A 17,286-nucleotide genomic window follows, 5' to 3' on the forward strand; every position below is an offset into this window, starting at 1 on the left:
ATTGACCCAGAACACTACATTCCCCTTGCACTCTACACAGCCAGAATCTGACCCTGCTAAAAGTCAGGTTCCCCTTCCCGCATACTATACCACCTTACACGGGGACAAAGAGGAAGGTGCAGATGAAAGTGCAGGTTCCTTCATCAGGTGGGGAGGCATACTTGTTGGCGACGTCACTGGCACAGGGCCCCTCATAGTACGCAAAAGTGTCTCGGCCGGAGGGAGGCGCCACCCGCCGTCAAACACACCGCCATACTTTGAGAGGCCCTGTGCCAGTGCCAATGCCAACGAGTGGGCCCCCCTGCTTGCTCAGGATCACAGCACTTGCAAAGTGGAAATACTTACCTCTCCCTGCTCCACCGCCGTGACGTATTCCGTGTTTCCTGGGCCCACGAAAATCTTGAGCCAGCCCTACCCCCCCACAACTTTAGCCAAATGACCCCCAGTTTTCAATGCCTAACTATTATTATAAAGTGAATTAAGATTGACAAGCTTCAGTAATAAGAATTGATGTTTTTGGCATTAAAATGGGCACTGTAGGTGTTTTCCTGTCCTCCACTCACTGCTGACTTTGATTCCCCATTGACTTGCATTGGGTTTCGTGTTTCAGTCGGCCCCCGACTTTACGCAATAATCGGCCAATTTCACCAGACCCGACTTTTGACAAAGTCGGATTTCGCGAAACCCGACTCGATCCGAAAAAAGTAAAAGTCGCTCAACTCTAGTTACAGGGTGAAATTTGTAAAAAGCTTCCACACTATTGGGAATTTTTATGACAAACTATCATTACTTAGGCCAAAGTAACAAAATAATCTGCAATAAATGTAGTTAAAGTTGGGTGCTTTCTCTTGGCGTGTCGTTTGTAGTGTAGATCTGGAGCGTCTCTCTTGATTGTTCAGTAGTTGTCTCCTAACATTGCCAGGCTCCATTTCTCTACATACATTTTCTCAATGGCAGTAATGTCCTGATAGAATCTCTCATTGTGTTCATCACTGGCGGCTCCACAGTTCACTGGGAAGAAGTCGAGGTGGGAATAGAGAAAGTGAATCTTCAGAGTCATATGTACACCAAGCTTGTGGTAGCACATGAGCATGTCATCCACCAGTTCTTTGTAACTGGACGCACATTGGTTTCCCAAAAATCCTGAACAAATACTCTTCACCCCTTCACGACCTTTGACATATAGGTATGCCCAAGGTCGTGTCCCTGCCTCAGAGTTAGAGCCCACATCTGTCCCTGCACATGATAGCTGATCTTATCAGCAGTCATGTCCCTCTAAGGCTAGGTTCACATTGCGTTAATGTGTGCACGCTAACGGACAGCGTTGCACGGCGAAAATGTCGCAATTAACGCCGTGCAACGGGTCCGTTAGCGTGCCCATTGGCAGCAATGTGAAGTTTCCCTCTAGCGCATCGCAAGCGCGTGCCTTTTTTCGGCTCGCGCTAGCGATGTGCCGTTCTTTTGTTGCGCGCCTCGGACGCTGCTTGCAGCGTCCGCGGCGCGCCCGAGGTCCGTTCCCCGCTCTCGCAGATCGGGGATCTGCGAGAGCGGGGACGTTAACGCGACCCCTAACGCGGCCCCTAAAAAAACATTGCGTTAGCGCAATCCGCTAGCGCTAGCGCTAAACGGATTGCCCTAACGCAATGTGAACCTAGCCTTACAGCTGCAGTTGGATCCGAGATCCTCCCAGGGCGGTCAACCATTTAACAAACGTCAGTTAGAATCGTGTCACAAATCCCACCCATTGGTACCCCTGTCACATGACTATAGGACACAGATGTGTTGTCGTGACAGCCGGGAATCCACTTGTAGCCAGCATTCATAGGATATTGTGATTTCTGAAACACCTATGTGTAGCATGGGCAAATGGACTATCTTAGCTTCAAGTCTCCTAAAGGGACTATTAAAGTAAGTAAAAATATTTAAAAAACGGTTTAAAAATATTAAAAAAGCTAAAAAAGCACAAAAGTTCAAATCACTCCCTTTTGCACCATTGAAAATGAAACAATTTAAAAAATAAAAAATACACATATTTGGTATCTGTGTACAGAAATGTGCGCTCTATCAAAATGTACCTCTGGACGAAGCATTTAATTGCGAAACGCAAGTCAGGTGTGGGGGGTCCCTGGTCCTGTACACTGCAGGTAACGTTACCATTTATTTTGGCTTCCTATGTGTTGTTTCATTTATTGATAAATATGAATTGTTAAATGTAAGTTGCTGGTGTGATCTGCTATCTTTATTATGTGATGTAATGAGTAGCCTACTATTATATGGGCTTCTTTATTTAAGCCTACTATATGTCAGATCAATTTATTTCAATTAGGCACTATGTCCCTGATTTGTGATATGATGTGGTATTGTACTCAATAGTTCTCATATGGATTATACGTACAGTGTATCACATATGATCCTACCCAGGTATACCCACCTTCTTTCTTTCTGCATTTGTATCCCCCTTTTTTCTAACCTACTGTGATAATGTGCATACATATATCTAATATGTAAAGCTGAATGTGTGTATGTGTGTATGTCCGGGATTGGCATCTGAACCGTCGCAGCTACAGCCACAAAATTTTGCACAGTCACACGTCTGGACCCCGAGAGCATCATAGGCTATGTTGTGAGGTGAAATTTTAACCCCGCACTTTCCAATTCACCAAACAATTTTGCCCCTATCTACATAATGGGGAAAAAGTGAAAGGAAAAGTGTTGGAGGCGTCGCAGCTACAGGCACAAAATTTTGCACAGTCACACGTCTGGACCCCGAGAGCGTCAAAGCTATGTTGTGAGGTGAAATTTTAACCCCGCGCTTTCCAATTCACCAAACAATTTTGCCCCTATCTACATAATGGGGAAAAAATGAAAGGAAAAGTGTTGGAGGCAAATTAACAGCTGCCAGATGTGAACAAGGGGGACTTAAAGAATGAGAGCGATGGCGCCAAAGAGTATATACTGTACAGTTGCTAAGGTGGGGCCCCGACATGGGATAATCACCACACCACCACGGGGATATGAACACACACACAAAATGCGCCACACACTACCACGTGCTCGAACACATATACCACCCTCAGCGCACATTTCACCACACATACACCAACCTCGCCACATAAAAGTCGAAACACAAAAGTCGCCGCTCAAAACTCGCCACGCGCAAAACTCTCCACATGCAAAACTCGCCACACGCAAAACTTGCACACACGGAAAAATTGCCACATGCACAAAAGTTGCAACACATGCAAAAGTTGCCTCACACAAAACTTGCACATACTCAAAAGGCACCACACATAAAACTCGCCATGCGCACAACTCGCCATGTGCAAAACTTGCTGCACACAACTTGCTACACTAACCTGTCACATGCAACTCGACACACAAAAAGTTGCTACACGCATGTCGCCACACAAAACTCATCTCACAAAAGTCGCTACATGCATGTCGCCACACGCAACTCAACACACACAACTTGACACACGAAACTCACCCTAAAACACACACAAGTCTGGTATTATCCTTCAAAAATAAAAATCTGATTAATAAGCAGACAAACTACAAGAGCAACAAATGTACCATATAGGAATCCGGCAGCTGTCAGTCACATGAAAAGTCTATTATGTGTATGTGTGAGCTAATATATACTGCCAGGGGGTGGGCTTACTGTTGGCTGGGGATTTATCAGGCTGCCAATTTAGCTTACAAATACTGAGGTAAAAATACTGACCAAATAACATGTGAACGAGGTCTAATACTGGAGGAGATAACATACAGATATATACTATATACAGGAGGAGATGACACACAGGTATATACTATTTACAGGGGAGATGACACACAGGTATATACTATATACAGGAGGAGATGACACACAGATATATACTATAAACAGGAGAGATGACACACAGGTATATACTATATAGAGGAGGAGATGACATACAGGTACATACTACATACAGGAGGAGATGACACACAGGTATATACTATATACAGGAGCAGATTACCTACAGGTATATAGTATATACAGGAGGAGATGACATACAGGTATATGCTATGTATAGGAGGAGATGACATACAGGTATATACTATATACAGGAGGAGATGACACACAGATATATACTATATATAGGTGAGATGACACACAGGTATATACTATATACAAGAGGAGATTACATACAGGTATATACTATATATAGGAGGAGATGACATATAGGTATATACTATATACAGGGGAGATGACACACAGCAGGTATATACTATATATAGGGGAGATGACATACAGGTATATACTATATACAGGAGATGACATACAGGTGTATACTATATATAAGGGAGATGACAAACATGTATATACTGAGGTGAAAATGAGAGGTGTGAGGTGAAAATGAAAAGGTGTGAGTGCAAAATGAGAGGAGTGAGGGAAAATAGTGGAGTGATCGGAAAATGACAGATGTGAGGTCGAAATGACAAGTGTTAGGGGGAATGAGAGGAGTGAGGGGGAAAATAAGAGGAGTGAGGGGGAAAATGAGAGGTGTGTCGGAGAAAATGAGAGATGTGAGGGGGGAAATGAAAGATGTGATGGGGAAAATGAGAGGCGTGATGGGAAAATAAGAGAAGTGAGGTGCTATAACTAACCACAGATATTTACTATGCCCAGGCAACGCCGGGCTCTTCAGCTAGTCTAATATATAAAGCTGAAAGTGTGTGTGTATGTGTGTATGTGTGTACACTGTGTTCCAAATTATTATGCAAATTGGATTTAAGTGTCTTAAAGATTTAATTGTTTTGTTTTTCAAATAAACTTGTGGATGGTATTGTGTCTCAGGGCTCAATGAATCACTGAAATCAATCTTAAACACATGTGATAATTAGTTTTCCAGGTGATTCTAATTAAAGGAAAACTACTCAAAAATGATGTTCCACATTATTATGCAGGTCACAGGTTTCAAGCAATATGGGAAATAAAAAGGATCTCTCTGCTGCTGAAAAGCGTTAAATAGTGCAATGCCTTGGACAAGGTATGAAAAAATTAGATATTTCACGAAAACTTAAGAGTGATCATCATACTCTGATGAGATTTGTGGCTGAAACAGAGCACAGACAGAGTTCATGCAAATAAAGGCATAATGAGGAAGTTTTCTGGCAAACAAATTCATTGGATTAAGAGTGCAGCTGCCAAAATACCATTACAAACCAGCAAACAGATATTTGAAGCTGCTGGTGCGTCTGGAGTCCCTCGAACCTCAAGGTGTAGGATCATTCAAAGGCTTGCTGTGGTGCATAAACCTACTATTCGGCCACTCCTAAACAGTGTTCACAAGCAGAAATGGTTGCAGTGGGCCCAGACATACATGAAGACTAATTTTCAAATAGTCTTGTTTACTGATGAGTGTCGAGCAACTCTGGACGGTCCAGATGGATGGAGTAGTGGATGGCTCGTGGATGGCCACCATGTCCCAACAAGGTTGCGACGTCAGCAAGGAGGTGGAGGAGTCATGTTTTGGGCTGGAATCATGGGGAAACAGCTGGTAGGGCCCTTTAAGGTTCCTGAAGGTGTGAAAATGACCTCAGCAAAGTAAATAGAGTTTCTGACTGACAACTTTCTTCCATGGTCTAAAAAGCAGAAACGTGCCTTCAGGAACAAAATCATCTTCATGCATGACAATGAATACCTCTGAGTAATTGGCTGCTATGGGCATAAAAGGAGATAAACTCATGGTGTGGCCAGCATCTTCCCCTGACCTCAACCCTATAGAGAACCTTTGGAGTATCATCAAACAAAAGATCTATGAGGGTGGGAGGCAGTTCACATCAAAACAGCAGCTCTGGGAGGCTATTCTGACTTCATGCAAAGAAATACAAGCAGAAACTCTCCAAAAACTCACAAGTTCAATGGATGCAAGAATTGTGAAGGTGATATCAAAGAAAGGTTCCTATGTTAACATGTAACTTGGCCTGTTAGGATGTTTTGGAGTTAAATATCTTTTTTGTTCTGTGAATGTGACCTCCTAATGCTGCAAATTCCACAAATGAGCATTTTCAGTTCTTTAAAACATATCAAAAGTTTAGAAATACTACTGTGCCTAATAATTTGGAACAGTGCATTTTGAGTTTTTATTCATTTTGGAGATTATACTGTTATCATTGGGAGGTTTCTTCAATAAAATTCGATGTATACTCTAACGGGTGATGACTAGTGTTGAGCGATACCGTCCGATACTTGAAAGTATCGGTATCGGAAAGTATCGGCCGATACCGGCAAAGTATCGGATCCAATCCGATACCGATACCCGATACCAATACAAGTCAATGGGACTCAAGTATCGGACGGTATCCCTGATGGTTCCCAGGGTCTGAAGGAAACTCTCCTTCAGGCCCTGGGATCCATATTAATATGTAAAAGAAAGAATTAAAATAAAAAATATTGCTATACTCACCTCTCCGACGCAGCCTGGACCTCACCGAGGGAACCGGCAGCGTTGTTTGCTTAAAATTCGCGCGTTTACTTCCTTACGTGAAGTCCCGGCTTGTGATTGGTCGCGTGCCGCCCATGTGGCCGCGACGCGACCAATCACAGCAAGCCGTGACGTAATTTCAGGTCCTTCAGGATTTTAAAATTACGTTCTGGCTTATGATTGGTCACGTCGCGGTCACATGGGCGACGCGACCAATCACAAGCCGTGACGTCACGGGAGGCTGGACACGCGCGCATTTTAAAATGCGCGCGTGTCCAGCCTCCCGTGACGTCACGGCTTGTGATTGGTCGCTTCGCCCATGTGGCCGCGACGCGACCAATCACAGCAAGCCGTGACGTAATTTTAGGTCCTTCAGGATTTTAAAATTAGGTTCTGGCTTGTGATTGGTCGCGTCGCGGTCACATGGGCGACGCGACCAATCACAAGCCGTGACGTCACGGGAGGCTGGACACGCGCGCATTTTAAAATGCGCGCGTGTCCAGCCTCCCGTGACGTCACGGCTTGTGATTGGTCGCGTCGCGTCGCGACCAATCATAAGCCAGAACGTAATTTTAAAATCCTGAAGGACCTAAAATTACGTCACGTCTTGCTGTGATTGGTCGCGTCGCGGCCACATGGGCGACGCGACCAATCACAAGCCGGGACGTCACGGGAGGCAGGACACGCGCGCATTTTAAAATGCGCGCGTGTCCAGCCTCCCGTGACGTCACGGCTTGTGATTGGTCGCGTCGCCCATGTGACCGCGACGCGACCAATCATAAGCCAGAACGTAATTTTAAAATCCTGAAGGACCTGAAATTACGTGATTGGTCGCGTCGCGGCCACATGGGCGGCACGCGACCAATCACAAGCCGGGACTTCACGTAAGGAAGTAAAAGCGCGAATTTTAAGCAAACAACGCTTAAAGAAAATAAACGCTTGTAAAAAATAAAGAATTAAAATACAAATATATGGATATACTCACCTCTCCGGGGGCCCCTGGACCTTACCGCTGTAACCGGCAGCCTCCGTTCCTAAGAATGAGCGCGTGAAGGGCTTTCGATGACGTCGCGGCTTCTGGTTGGTCGCGTGCCGCTCATGTGACCGCTCACGCGACCAATCACAGGCCACGACGTCATTGCAGGTCCTAAACTCCTCATTGAAGCCGCGACGTCATCGTAGGCCCTTCACGCGCTCATTCTTAGGAACGGAGGCTGCCGGTTACAGCGGTAAGGTCCAGGGGCCCCCTGGAAAGGTGAGTATATCCATATTTTTAATTTTAATTCTTTATTTTTTACATGAATATGGATCCCAGGGCCTGAAGGAGAGTTTCTTCTCCTTCAGACCCTGGGAACCATCCAGGATACCTTCCGATACTTGAGTCCCATTGACTTGTATTAGTATCGGGTATCGGTATCGGCGATATCCGATATTTTTCGGGTATCGGCCGATACTATCTGATACCGATACTTTCAAGTATCGGAAGGTATCGCTCAACACTAGTCGCCGCACAAAACTCATCTCACAAAAGTCGCTACATTCATGTAGTCACATGCAACTCAACACACACAACTTGACACATGAAACTCGCCCTAAAACACACACAAGTCTGGTATTATCCTTCAAAAATAAAAATCTGATTAATAAGCAGACAAACTACAAGAGCAACAAATGTACCATATAGGAAATATACGGCAGCTGTCAGTCACATGACCTGTCTATTATGTGTATGTGTGAGCTAATATATACTGCCAGAGGGAAGGGCTTCCTGTTGGCTGGGGATTTATCAGGCTGCCAGTTTAGCTTACAAATACTGAGGTAAAAATATTGACCAAATAACGTGTGAATGCGGTCTAATACAGGAGGAGATGACATACAGATATATACTACATACAGGAGGAGATGACACACAGATATATACTATATGCAGGAGAGATGACACACAGGTATATACTATATAGAGGAGGAGATGACATACAGGTATATACTATATACAGGAGGAGATGACACACATATATACTATATACAGGGGAGACGACACACAGGTATATACTATATACAGGAGGAGATGACACACTGTTATATACTATATACAGGGGAGATGACATACAGGTACATACTATATACAGGGGAGATGACACACAGGTATATACTATATACAGGGGAGATGACACGCGGGGATATACTATATACAGGGGAGATGACACACAGGTATACTATATACAGGAGGAGATGACACACAGGTATATACTATATACATTTATATACTATATACAGGAGGAGATGACACACAGGTATATACTATATACAGGGGAGATGACACACACATATATACTATATACAGGGGAGATGACACACAGGTATATACTATATACAGGAGGAGATGACATACAGGTATATTCTATATACAGGAGGAGATGACACACACATATATACTATATACAGGGGAGATGACACACAGGTATATACTATATACAGGAGGAGATGACACACTGGTATATACTATATACAGGGGAGATGACATACAGGTACATACTATATACAGGGGAGATGACACACAGGTATATACTATAAACAGGGGAGATGACACACAGGTATATACTATATACAGGGGAGATGACACACAGATATATACTATATACAGGAGGAGATGACTTACAGGTATATACTATACACAGGAGGATTTGACATACAGGTACATACTATATACAGGAGGAGATGACATACAGGTACATACTATATACAGGGGAGATGACACACAGATATATACTATATACAGGAGGAGATGACACACAGGTATATACTATATACAGGAGGAGATGACACACAGGTATATACTCTATACAGGGGGAGATGACACACATATATACTATATACAGGAGGAGATGACATACAGGTATATAGAGGAGGAGATGACATGCAGCAGGTATATACTATATACATGGGAGATGACATACAGGTATATACTATATACAGGAGATGACATTCAGGTATATACTGTATATAGGAGATGACATACAGGTATATACTATATACAGGAGGAGATGACACATAGGTATATACAATATACAGGAGGAGATGACATACAGCAGGTATATACTATTTACAGGGGAGATGACATACAGGTATGTACTTTATACAGGAGATGACATACAGGTGTATACTATATATAAGGGAGATGACAAGCATGTATATACTGAGGGGAAAATGAGAGGTGTGAGGTGAAAATGATGGGTGTGAGGTGAAAATGAAAAGGTGTGAGTGCAAAATGAGAGGAGTGAGAGAAAATAGTGGAGTGATCGGAAAATGACAGATGTGAGGTCGAAATGACAAGTGTTAGGGGGGAATGAGAGGAGTGAGGGGGAAAATAAGAGAAGTGAGGGGGAAAATGAGAGGTGTAAAGGAGAAAATGAGAGATGTGAGGGGGAAAATGAGAGGCGTGATGGGAAAATAAGAGAAGTGAGGTGCTATAACTAACCACAGATATTTACTATGCCCAGGCAACGCCGGGCTCTTCAGCTAGTATATATATATATATATACTGTATATATACAGTACAGACCAAAAGTTTGGACACACCTTCTCATTTAAAGATTTTTCTGTATTTTCATGACTATGAAAATTGTACATTCACACTGAAGGCATCAAATCTATGAATTAACACATGTGGAATTATATACTTAACAAAAAAGTGTGAAACAACTGAAATTATGTCTTACATTCTAGGTTCTTCAAAGTAGCCACCTTTTGCTTTGATGGCTGATTTGCACACTCTTGGCATTCTCTTGATGACCTTCAAGAGGTAGTCACCGGGAATGGTCTTCCAACAATCTTGAAGGAGTTCCCAGAGATGCTCAGCACTTGTTGGCCCTTTTGCCTTCACTCTGCAGTCCAGCTCACCCCAAACCGTCTCTATTGGGTTCTGGTCTGGTGACTGTGGAGGTCAGGTCATCTGGCGTAGCACCCCACCACTCTTCTTCTTGGTCAAATAGCCCTTACACAGCCTGGAGGTGTGCTTGGGGTCATTGTCCTGTTGAAAAATAAATGATGGTCCAACTAAAAGCAAACCAGATGGAATAGCATGCCGCTGCAAGATGCTGTGGTAGCCATGCTGGTTCAGTATGCCTTCAATTTTCAATAAATCCCCAACAGTATCACCAGCAAAGCACCCCCACACAATCACACCTCCTCCTCCATGCTTCACGGTGGGAACCAGGCATGTAGAGTCCATCCATTCACCTTTTCTGCGTCGCACAAAGACACGGTGGTTGGAACCAAAGATCTCAAATTTGGACTCATCAGACCAAAGCACAGATTTCCACTGGTCTAATGTCTATTCCTTGTGTTCTTTAGCCCAAACAAGTCTCTTCTGCTTGTTGCCTGTCCTTAGCAGTGGTTTCCTAGCAGCTATTTTACCATGAAGGCCTGCTGCACAAAGTCTCCTCTTAACAGTTGTTGTAGAGATGTGTCTGCTGCTAGAACTCTGTGTGGCATTGACCTGGTCTCTAGTCTGAGCTGCTGTTATCCTGTGATTTCTGAGGCTGGTGACTCGGACAAACTTATCCTCAGAAGCAGAGGTGACTCTTGGTCTTCCTTTCCTGGGGCGGTCCTCATGTGAGCCAGTTTCTTTGTAGCGCTTGATGGTTTTTGCCACTGCACTTGGGGACACTTTCAAAGTTTTCCCAATTTTTCGGACTGACTGACCTTCATTTCTTAAAGATTCCTACTTAAGAACCACCACAACTTTTTAGCCTTACAAGGCCACCAAAGCAGCTACATAAGAGGATAATTTAGAATGAGCAGGTTTAATCCACTGCTTAGGTGGCACAGATGAAGACAGAGTTGATGTACCTGCTACATCACAGAAAGAGTCCCATGTACCGGAAAACACTTTATCCTGAGAATTGCCGCTATCCTGATCATCCCTAAAAGGCATAGATGAACCAAGCAAGCTGCTGTTTTTGTTGATACCTTGGGTTTGATCAGTTCTAGCCTTCTCTGCTTCCATGCAGTCAGATTTCTGCTCTTTTTTACAGTATTCATCATTCATCAAACATAATCCGCTCTGGTTCCGAGGGTCTTCTAAGAGAATCGACCATGCATTCTTCTTCAGGATCATACATGGAAGGCTGTGGAAAGTACAGAGACTCTGCTACCTTCTGCTTATTATGAACAATATCTTTTGAATCTTCTGGCTCAGGGCTAGAAATAGGGCTAAACTGGGCAAAAGTTCTGCATTGTGCAATTCTATTTTTTATCTGTAGTTCCATGAGTTGTCTAAATTGATGAATCAAGGTTCAAATTTTCATAGCCTGGTGCAACAGCATGGGAATCAGGGACCACTTCAGAGCCACGAAAATCATACAGCAGTACAGTTGGACCATTGATATTTTCATCCTTTTCAGATTCCTCAAATGACTCCTGTTGGCTGGTGTTTTTTACAATAACGCTAACTGTTGGAACAGCAGTGACAGACACAGACTAGTCCAAAGACAGATTATCATACAAATACATACAGTTATATGAAAAAGTTTGAGCACCCCTATTAATCTTAAGCTTAATGTTTTATAAAAATTGGGGTTTTTTGCAACAGCTATTTCAGTTTCATATATCTAATAACTGTTGGACACAGTAATGTTTCTGCCTTGAAATGAGGTTTATTGTACTAACAGAAAAGGTGTAATCTGCATTCAAACAAAATTTGACAGGTGCATAAGTATGGGCACCTCACCAGAAAAGTGACATTAATATTTAGTAGATCCTCCTTTTGCAAAAATAACAGCCTCTAGTCACTTCCTGTAGCTTTTGATGAGTTCCTGGATCCTGGATGAAGGTATTTTTGACCATTCCTCTTTACAAAACAATTCCAGTTCAGTTAAGTTTGATGGTCGCCGAGCATGGACAGCCCTCTTCAAATGATCACACAGATGTTCAATGATATTCAGGTCTGGGGACTGGGATGGCCATTCCAGAACAGTGTAATGTTCCTCTGCATGAATTCCTGAGTAGATTTGGAGCGGTGTTTTGGATCATTGTCTTGCTGAAAGATCCATCCCCTGCGTAACTTCAACTTTGTCACTGATTTATGAACATTATTGTCAATTATCTGCTGATACTGAGAGGAATCCATGCATCCCTCAGCTTTAACAAGATTCCCGGTGCCAGCATTGGCCACACAGCCCCAAAGCATGATGGAACCTCCACCAAATTTTACTGTGGGTAGCATGTGTTTTTCTTGGAATGCTGTGTTTTTTGGCCGCCATGCATAACGCCTTTTTGTATGACCAAACAACTCAATCTTGGTTTCATCAGTCCACAGGACCTTCTTCCAAAAAGAAATTGGCTTCTCCAAATGTGCTTTTGCATACCTCAGCCGACTCTGTGGCATGCTTGCAGAAACGACTTCTTTCGCATCACTCTCCCATACAGCTTCTCCTTGTGCAAAGTGCGTTGTATAGTTGACCGATGCACAGTGACACCATCTGCAGCAAGTTGATGCTGCAGCTCTCTGGAGGTTGTCTGAGGATTGTCCTTGACTGATCTCACCATTCTTCTCTGCCTTTCTGATGTTTCTCTTGGCCTGCCACTTCTGGCCTTAAAGGGACTCTGTCACTTGAATTTGGAGGGAACAATTTTCAGCCATAGGGGCGGGGTTTTCGAGTGTTTGATTCACCCTTTCCTTACCCGCTGGCTGCATGCTGGCTGCAATATTGAATTGAAGTTCATTCTCTGTCCTTCGTAGTACATGCCTGCACAAGGTGTTACGTCACAGGATCGCTCCTGCATCGTTCTGGAGCTGCTGTGTTTGACATCTCTACAGCGACCTAAACAGCGACGCTGCAGCGATCGGCTCGTTGTCTATATCGCTGCAGCGTCGCTGAGTGTGACGGTACCTTAAGGGATATTGATGAACATTTAAAATTAAGGCTACCACCCCACCTACATTGATGATCACATCATTCGAGCCACAAGGATCCCTATAAGTCAATTACTTTAATACAGAGGAAAATAATTGTGTACGTCTGGTGGTAACCTACAACCCACAGCTTTAGGTACTGAGAAAAACTTATAGTCTAGATTATAAGCTGTAATGTCTTTTATTGTCTGTACAAATCCCCTCTAAAATCTAAAGTGCTGCTGAATATGTTGGCGCTATAGAAATAAAATGATTATTATTACTATTAACTGCTAAAAAATTTCACAACTTAAACAAGGATGACTGGCTAAAAACAATATTAATAGACCCGCCCTTGCTGTGCTACAGGTAACCTCCAAATTTAAAAAACGTCGTGATCCAAAGTTCCATGCCTTCAGATACACTGAGAGAAACATACAGTGGGGCAAAAAAGTATTTAGTCAGTCAGCAATAGTGCAAGTTCCACCACTTAAAAAGATGAGAGGCGTCTGTAATTTACATCATAGGTAGACCTCAACTATGGGAGACAAACTGAGAAAAAAAAATCCAGAAAATCACATTGTCTGTTTTTTTTTCATTTTATTTGCATATTATGGTGGAAAATAAGTATTTGGTCAGAAACAAAATTTCATCTCAATACTTTGTAATATATCCTTTGTTGGCAATGACAGAGGTCAAACGTTTTCTGTAAGTCTTCACAAGGTTGCCACACACTGTTGTTGGTATGTTGGCCCATTCCTCCATGCAGATCTCCTCTAGAGCAGTGATGTTTTTGGCTTTTCGCTTGGCAACACGGACTTTCAACTCCCTCCAAAGGTTTTCTATAGGGTTGAGATCTGGAGACTGGCTAGGCCACTCCAGGACCTTGACATGCTTCTTACGAAACCACTCCTTCATTTGCCTGGCGGTGTGCTTTGGATCATTGTCATGTTGAAAGACCCAGCCACGTTTCATCTTCAATGCCCTTGCTGATGGAAGGAGGTTTGCTCTCAAAATCTCACGATACATGGCCCCATTCATTCTTTCATGTACCCGGATCAGTCGTTCTGGCCCCTTTGCAGAGAAACAGCCCCAAAGCATGATGTTTCCACCACCATGCTTTACAGTAGGTATGGTGTTTGATGGATGCAACTCAGTATTCTTTTTCCTCCAAACACGACAAATTGTGTTTCTACCAAACAGTTCCAGTTTGGTTTCATCAGACCATAGGACATTCTCCCAAAACTCCTCTGGATCATCCAAATGCTCTCTAGCAAACTTCAGACGGGCCCGGACATGTACTGGCTTAAGCAGTGGGACACGTCTGGCACTGCAGGATCTGAGTCCATGGTGGCGTAGTGTGTTACTTATGGTAGGCCTTGTTACATTGGTCCCAGCTCTCTGCAGTTCATTCACTAGGTCCCCCCGCATGGTTCTGGGATTTTTGCTCACCGTTCTTGTGATCATTCTGACCCCACGGGGTGGGATTTTGCGTGGAGCCCCAGATCGAGGGAGATTATCAGTGGTCTTGAATGTCTTCCATTTTCTAATTATTGCTCCCACTGTTGCTTTCTTCACTCCAAGCTGGTTGGCTATTGCAGATTCAGTCTTCCCAGCCTGGTGCAGGGCTACAATTTTGTTTCTGGTGTCCTTTGACAGCTCTTTGGTCTTCACCATAGTGGAGTTTGGAGTCAGACTGTTTGAGGGTGTGCACAGGTGTCTTTTTATACTGATAACAAGTTTAAACAGGTGCCATTACTACAGGTAATGAGTGGAGGAAAGAGGAGACTCTTAAAGAAGAAGTTACAGGTCTGTGAGAGCCAGAAAACTTTATTGTTTGTTTCTGACCAAATACTTATTTTCCACCATAATATGCAAATAAAATGATAAAAAAACAGACAATGTGATTTTCTGGATTTTTTTTTCTCAGTTTGTCTCCCATAGTTGAGGTCTACCTATGATGTAAATTACAGACGCCTCTCATCTTTTTAAGTGGTGGAACTTGCACTATTGCTGACTGACTAAATACTTTTTTGCCCCACTGTATCTGTGCAATGTGAAGAGCTGCAAAACCTGCACTGATGTAGAGGCCAAAGATAGGATACCGATCCCCGACACACAGTATTATAAGATTCCCGGGACAGTCACATGTTCTTCTTCCAATGTGGTGTACTTAATTCTGTGCTCTTTATGTCCTATTGATGGCCTCTATGGGATAGAAACAGGACAGAAATTGAGAGCAAGGATGAGGTCTCATCGCCACACAATTACAGATAAAAAAAAATTACCGGTGGCCAAATATTTCTGTGGTCCAGGACACAACATAAACAATATGAACAATATGAAAGTTGTCATATTGAAAGGCAATTTTAAATTACAAAAACATCACAGGGTTTGGGAATACAAACTTATTAGTCTTTGATTCCATCCACACTAGATTAAGGGTATGTGCACACGTTGCAGATTTGCCTGCGGATTTTTCTGCACTAAATCCACAGCTCTTGGCCAGGAAACGCAGGTGCATTTTTTATGCGTTTTTTGCGTGTTTTTATGAGTTTTTTGTGCGTTTTTCATGCGTTTTTGAAAGCTAAATAAATATGTATTATTGAACAAAAAAAGATTTGTGATGTCATTTCTTGTCCAAACTCCTCTTTTACATTTGTCCAACCCCCACTCCATTACACACATAGATAGATACATAGATAGATAGATAGATAGATAGATAGATAGATAGATAGATAGATAGATAGATATAAATATAGATAGAAAATAGATAGATAGAAGGAATGAGATAGATAAACAGATAGATAGATGATAGATATAAATTTGACAGGTGCATAAGTTATCTAATAACTGTTGGACACAGTAATGTTTCTGCCTTAAAATGAGGTTTATTGTACTAACAGAAAATGTGCAATCTGCATTCAAACAAAATTTGACAGGTGCATAAGTATGGGCACCCTTATCATTTTCTTGTTTAAAATATCCCTACCTACTTTTTACTGACTTACTAAAGCACTTTTTTTTGTTTTGTAACCTCATTGAGCTTTGGACTTCATAGCCAGGTGTATGCAATTATGAGAAAAGCTACTTAAAGTGGCCACTTGCAAGTTGTTCTCCTGTTTGAATCTCCTCTGAAGAGTGGCATCATGGGCTCCTCAAAACAACTGTCAAATTATCTGAAAACAAAGATTATTCAACATAGTTGTTCAGGGGAAGGATACAAAAAGCTGTCTCAGAGATTTAACCTGTCAATTTCCACTGTGAGGAACATAGTAAGGAAATGGAAGAACACAGGTGCAGTTCTTGTTAAGGCCAGAAGTGGCAGGCCAAGAAAAACATCAGAAAGGCAGAGAAGAAGAATGGTGAGATCAGTCAAGGACAATCCTCAGACCACCTCCAGAGAGCTGCAGCATCAACTTGCTGCAGATGGTGTCACTGTGCATCGGTCAACTATACAACGCACTTTGCACAAGGAGAAGCTGTATGGGAGAGTGATGTGGAAGAAGCCGTTTCTGCAAGCATGCCACAGAGTTGGCTGAGGTATGCAAAAGCACATTTGGAGAAGCCAATTTCTTTTTGGAAGAAGGTCCTGTGGACTGATGAAACCAAGATTGAGTTGTTTGGTCATGCAAAAAGGCGTTATGCATGGCGGCCAAAAAACACAGCATTCCAAGAAAAACACTTGCTACCCACAGTAAAATTTGGTGGAGGTTCCATCATGCTTTGGGGCTGTGTGGCCAATGCCGGCACCGGGAATCTTGTTAAATTTGAGGGACGCATGGATTCCTCTCAGTATCAGCAGATTATTGACAATAATGTTCATAAATCAGTGACAAAGTTGAAGTTACGCAGGGGATGGATCTTTCAGCAAGACAATGATCCAAAACACCACTCCAAATCTACTCAGGAATTCATGCAGAGGAACAATTACACTGT

At 42.8% G+C, this 17,286-nt stretch overlaps 1 pseudogene; it reads right to left on the minus strand.

The window, feature by feature from the left end:
* Positions 1–11,205: 11,205 nt before the first annotated feature.
* On the minus strand, positions 11,206–11,966 carry LOC143817640 (zinc finger protein 592-like; annotated as a pseudogene).
* Between the last annotated feature and the right edge of the window lie 5,320 nt (positions 11,967–17,286).

The sequence above is a fragment of the Ranitomeya variabilis genome, chromosome 3 (genome assembly GCF_051348905.1).
Source record: "Ranitomeya variabilis isolate aRanVar5 chromosome 3, aRanVar5.hap1, whole genome shotgun sequence".
Classification (NCBI taxonomy): domain Eukaryota; kingdom Metazoa; phylum Chordata; class Amphibia; order Anura; family Dendrobatidae; genus Ranitomeya; species Ranitomeya variabilis.